Source organism: Solanum pennellii, chromosome 9 (assembly GCF_001406875.1).
Source record: "Solanum pennellii chromosome 9, SPENNV200".
In the NCBI taxonomy this organism is placed as follows: domain Eukaryota; kingdom Viridiplantae; phylum Streptophyta; class Magnoliopsida; order Solanales; family Solanaceae; genus Solanum; species Solanum pennellii.
In genome coordinates, this window is record NC_028645.1 from 40,667,327 (window position 1) to 40,674,281 (window position 6,955).

Consider the following 6,955-nt stretch of genomic DNA (forward strand, 5'->3'; position numbering starts at 1 on the left):
TATTATAATCTAGCACAACGCTAGTCATATCATAACATAGGTATTATACAGAGTGAGGCAATAAGAACCAGGAATTGAGGAGTCAAGAACCAGGAATGGAGGAGTTAAGGAACATAGATTTAAGAGTAGAAAATCGAACCTCAAGAGCTGAAGAGATGAGGGTAGCGGGATCTCATATTGGCCTCGGCCTCCCACGTACCACCCTAAAAAAGATGGTTCCTCCACAATACCTTCACTGTGGAAACCTCCTTGTTTCTCAACCGCTTGACCTGTCTGTCTAAAATCTCCATAGGTACCTCTAATAGGACAAGTCTTCGTCAACCCCCAAACCTTCAACAGGTATAATCGATGCTGGATTACTTAGGCATTTCTTTAACATAGATACACGAAAGACTGGATGAATAGAATCTAGCTCCGTAGGCAATGCCAAATCATAGGCCACTTCACCCACACGCTGTAGGATCTCATATGGCCCAACATACCTCGGACTCAACTTCCCCTTCCTGCCTAACCTCATCACCCCTTTCATAGGTGATATCTTCAAATAGACCTGGTTGCCAATATCAAACTCTAAGGGCCATTTTATATTGTTTGAATAAGACTTTTGCCGACTGTAAGCAGTAGCAAACCTGTTTCTAACCACCCTGACCTTGTCTAAGACCTTATGAATGATATATGGACCCAAAATGGATGACCCTCCAACCTCGAACCACCAAATTGGAGACCTACACCTTTTACCATACAGTGCCTCAAACGGCGCCATCCCAATGCTGATGTGATAATTGTTATTATACGAGAACTATATCAAAGGCATATGGTCATCCCAAGTACCTCTGAAGTCAATCACATACGCTCTCAACATGTCCTCTAATGTCTGAATGGTGTGCTCTGCCTGCCCATCAGTCTGAGAATTAATGGCAGTACTAAGCTTTATCTGTGTGCCTAAGTTCTTCTTGAAGGATCTCCAGAAATATGAAGTAAAATGAGCTCCTCTATCTGAACTGATAGACAAGGGAATCCCACGCAATCTAACAATCTCATGAATGTACAGTCTCGCATAATCCTCCGCTCTGTAAGTGGACTTTATAGGGATAAAGTGGGCAGACTTAGTCATCCTGTCCACAATAACCCATGTGGAGTCATGTTGTCTTCTAGTCTTCGGAAGACCAACCACGAAGTCCATATTAATGGACTCACACTTCCAAGTCAGAACCTCAATCATCTGAGTAAGACCGCCAGGCTTAAGATGTTCTACCTTAACCTGTTGACAATTAGGACACTTGGCCACATATTCAGCAATGTCTTTCTTCATGCCATCCCACCAATAGATCTACTTAAGGTCATGATACATCTTGGAGGAACCTAGATGTATGGAACATCTTGAACCATGGGTCTCTGTAACAATCTTTGTCCGCAAATCATCCAAATCTGGTACGCACAACCTGTCGTGGTACCTAAGTATGTCGTCACCTCCAAAAGCAAAAGACTCATTCATCTTAACCAACACTGAGTCCTTCAGTTCCATTAACACATGATAAAGATGCTGACCATTATTGACTTCAACTACCAGGGATGATTCAGAACTAGGACTAACTAATACAACCCCACTAGGAGAGTCAACTAATCTCACACCCAGTCTGGACAGTCTGTGTATATCTTTCACCAACTCCTTCTTCTCATCCTCAACGCGGGTTGTACTTCCCATTCTCATCCTGCTCAAAGCATCAGCTACTACATTAGCCTTACCTTATAGTAGTGGACATTTATGTAATAGTCCTTCAACAGCTCCAACCACATCCACTGACGTAGATTCAACTTGTCTCACTTGTACTAGTCTATCCTCATGTAGCCACTCTTTATTTGCTTGTTCATCGTTTAGCATAAATGTACTCTCTTAGTCATTTCATTTAGTAACATTGATTTTTACGCATAGATGCAAGTTGTGTCACTTGCACTAGCTTATAGTCATGAAGTCATTCTTATCTTTACATATTAACTATGAATTCATTCTTAACACTTTAATTTGGAGTATGCTTGAGATTTTACTTTACATCATTCTGCACTCCCCTTACGTGATCCTTAGAAATCTTAGATCTAGTGTAAACGGGAGGATTCATCCTCGTGATGTCCCTTAACCTGTTAACCATGGTGCTGGCAGATGGGTTCTCCCTGGGAACACCTTTTTGCTCTGCCTGGGTTGTCATAGCATGAGATTGTAAAGTAATGGCTTGGGCCATCTGTACCAAGAATGTCCTCATTTCTCCATCTGTCAACCCAGTTGGGTTAACATGCATCTCCATTCCAGTAGTTGGAGCCTGAGGAAGAACTTGATTTACCTCAGCAGCTGCTCCTCCAATCTTTCCACTTGCGTTTCTCCTCATATTCATCTTTACGAATCTCAAGAGTTGATGTTAGATACGCTCTTAACACTATGAAATAAGACATTAGAGAAGGCATGATAAGATCAGATGAAGGGAAGTTTTCCTATGCATCATGCAGTCTCTAATTCAGGACAGTGGTGCACTTCACAACCATGACTTAGAAGCTACTCAATGTGGTTGAAGTGAACTTATTACCCTCGGAATTTTACCTAAGGCTCTGAGACCAACTTTATCACAACATGAGTTTAGACCCCAGACAAGACCGTCGTCATTAACCTCTCAGAGGTTACAAACAAGCCTAGATACGTCATCGTTACTTCATCTAGGTTAATTTAAGCGGAAAATTTGAACTTTTTGTTACTTAACATTCATATAAGAAATTCTACTTAAACTCATAAACGTCCACAATCAACCATATAATATTAAGATCATTAAATGAATGAAATAGTTACATACTGCATTAAATGTATACTTTCCAAAATGGCACCAATACAATGTCTGAAAAAAGATGAGAAAGAAAACTAGTGGAACATACTCCACTAACTCAAACCTATATCTAAGATAGAATATAATGGGCAAGCATCCTCGAAATAATGAGGGCCTACCAAGTCCAGATGAATGATCTACGTCCGGATAGCGGCAGTGTCGTATCGTATGCTCTAGCGTTCGCTTGTGCCTGCACATAAAAGTATAGAGTTTTATGGGATTAGTACACATTTGTAATAAGTATGGGTATATGCAAGCATACACAAATGACATGCATGATTAAGAAGAGCTCTCTCGTAACGATATGAATTATGGAAAGTCAAGTTAGTGGACTTGCAAAATTTTGATTAGGAAAGTCAGTGGACTTGCAAAATTTGGATTAGGAAATTCAGTGGACTTGCCAAATTTGGATTATAAAAGTCATGCCATGATAGTAACATGCATCATCATTCTTATCATTTTACAAGAAGCACATAACATATTGCACATATCATATCACGTACTTCATATCATTCTTTCATATGCCATGAGACCTTGGAATCATGGATTTTACATTTGGACTTCGCAAAATGAGGGCTCAACCTATGGGACCTCAACTAGGGAGCCTTTTTTACCAAACACAAAGTATGCTTCATTCATTGAGACGCACTTTATTTTCATTCTTTCATATACTAGTGCAGCTACCAGTTATACCTAGGATGTAATTTAAGACTCTCATCGGGTTTGCTGTGCAATGACCAAGAATAACCTAGTTTTATTACATAAGTCTATCTCACCTCTTGATTATCCTATCCTAACACCTTTGGCATCGTTCATTTGATTATGTGCATTCGTTGAGGCTGGCCTTATTCTTTCTTTGGGAAATTTAACCTTAACCGACATAGATCATGTGAGCATCATGAATTCCAGTGTGTAATCCCCACACCGAAAAGAAGTGGAATCACCAGCCAAAGTGAATTAAAACATGCTAGCATATATAGGGAATTGAACCCTGCTAGATCCCTATATTGGCAGTATAGGTTCAAAGACTAGGAGATATAACGAGACCCATACCCAGCATGCCAGATTGTCTCATATCATAAGAGTTACGTGAACCTCCGCCCTTCCCGAAGGAAGGAATCACCACTCATAGCTAGCCTATTGGTGCTTAGTATAAAGTTGCATTACATTCAACTCATACATTATGGAATTAGCTTCTAGAATGAGTACATCTTAGATCATTAGATGATTTCTCATCTCATCATTAGTATTAAGTATGCATTAACTTCAATACTTTCATTATAGTGTTTATAGAGACTGGTCTCTTCATTAGCTATACACTCTCATAGGTGAGTACATTTTTGTAACATTTGATCATTTGAGATTGCTATAATCTTTCACCTTAGCCTCTATCATATTGTCACCTCATTCATTAACTTTAACCCATTTGCTTTTCAAAATTATTCACCCCTTCATGTGAATGTTCATTTCATCATATGCCAATTCACTTGGCCATTTAGTATGTTTCGCACTCTTACTTAACCCTTCTATAATTACATCATTTTATTACATACATCCTAGGCTCACTTACTTTTAAACGTATGCTTAACTTATGAGTCCACACATACAAGCCATGAGTTTTCATTCATAGTTTGTCAAAGTGATTCATGTTTACCCAAGATTATGTGGTACAAGACTTATGCATCTTGTAGATATGCCAAGATATAGATTTCGATCTTAAGAGGCATCACTGATTAAACATTTACTTACGTATGACTTATCTATCAATACTGAACTGGGCAAGAGAACCCGATTTCGAATTCCTTGGACAGCAATTAATCTTATTTTAAACTTGATAATAGCATTTTTAAGAATTGGGGGACCCTAGTTCAATCGCGATCACCCCCATAATATTTCCTTTCTTTTTCTCCTATCCTTTTTTCGTTTAAGTCAAGTAGGTTGTGGGTACAATCCCCCACAACTTTCTCACCTATCCATGAGGTTGTGGGTTCAATCCCCACTCTCCACATTTATTTTCTCCTTTATTTTCACCAAACTCTTTCATCCATTCAAGAGGTTGTGGGTTCAATCCCCAGTCACCAAATCAATTTTTCCTTGCATTTTTCTCACAAAATTTTTATGAAATTTTCATTTTGTGAGGTCATGGTTTCAATCCCCAATGACCTCTCATTTTAAAATTTTTTTAACCAAAGTTCATTTTTTTAAAATTTTGCCGAGCCTACAATTTCCAGTAAGCTGGAAATTTAGTCTCCTCCAATCCATTTTTGTATTAACCTTTTGTTGATTTTATTTTGTAGCTTTCATGTAATGATATCTTGGGTTCAATACATAGTGATTTCACTTATTTTACATTCATTTTTCATTGCATTTTATACCACTTTTATTGGCCGAACCCTACCTACCAAATGCTTGAAATTTGTTCACTATTTTCAGCTCCTTGTTATCATCATTTGTACATTAGCTCTTAGGATGTTCCATCAATCATTTGGTGTGTTTTAAGTATATTTTTCATGGTTATATTCATCAAAGAATTACCATTAAATCCAGCAACATTTCACAACTTTTACACATCATGATTTACACAAACATTTGCACAAACATCACTTTTAACATACTTCCGGTTGGCATAAATTACCATGCTTACAGTTCAAAACACTTAATCATGAACACTATCACGAAAAACACATTTCATACTTAAACTGCCAGAAAACATACCAAAAACATGATCTCTAACCTTATTTAAGATTGAAATTAGAAGGAAACTAGGGACAAGAGTTTGACAAGAACGGGAACAACCCTAGTTTCAAAATTTGTTGAATTCGTGGAAAGGAAATTCTCATGAAGAAAGGAGTCAAGGAGAGAAACCCATACCTGGTTTCAATGTTGTTAAACCCACTACTTTCTTCCCAAAAACATTCTCCAAACTCACATCCAAATCCCGAAACTCCAACACAAACCCGATGGAACTTTTCTTTACGTTTTTTGTTAGCTTGTTTGTTTATATTTTTCGTGTAAATTCTTCAGGTGTGAAGAAATTTTGTAGCTTTTCTGTTCTTTTGTGTTGGTTAGGCAGAGAGAATGTGAAAGGAAGTGAGAGAGAGGCAGATCGTGAGAGTGAATGAAACGTTAAAAAGAGAGAGGTTCCTTAGGATTAGGATTCTAGTTGAGACTTTAGTCAAAATAAGGTTTGTTCAAATGTTAAAAATCTTTTTTTTTGAATTATATATTAAATGACTATAATACTCTAAAATAAATCAGATTATAAACCTCAACTTATTCAACTTAAATGTTGCTTCCGTCTAGGTTTGAACCCCTGACGTCCCCATTGCAAAAACGGGTCCCTCTGGGTGGACCCGACCTAAAACGCCCATTAATTAATTAATTAATTAATAATCTGATTTTCCTTTTTATTAAATCAGCATTTAAATAATATTTAATTAAATTAATTCACCAACTTAAATAATCAAGTTAAATCATTGCTCCCACCTAGGTTCGAACCTAGATGGAGCAAGATTCTGCTCAAAGGCAAATTTCAGCCCTTTCTACCCAAAATGACCCTCCACCTTGTTGATTAAATAATTAATTACGTATATAGGTAATTATGATACTACCCTTAGCCTGGAAAAAGTCTATTTTACCCCTAGACCCTCCAAGCTTAAGATTTCCCCCTTTTATGTCCCGTAAAGAGTCATACGGGTAAAATTTCATATTCGGGAGCCCTACATGGCTGGACCCAACCTTTCCTATCTCAACTAAATTCCCAAGTTAGTTGGCTTGGCTATCGCAAGGGTTCAAAGGTCTTTTTCTACGTGCATCAATCCGTGTGAACTCGATCTAATCGTAGGAATTCTAGACACATTAAGCATTACTTAGCATAACCAATTTTAGGGTTGTTACAGTTATAGGGAAACTTAGTAAACCATATAGCAGCCTCTCCCATCAGTGAGAGAGGGAACTCTCATAACCCGATGACATCCATGTCCAAGTCAGGACTCCTTATGCAACTCTTCCACACCAACCACAGTTTGACAATGTGAGCACATTGATCCTTAGATGGTAGCCCCGAAAAGAAACCACTAGCAGTGAGC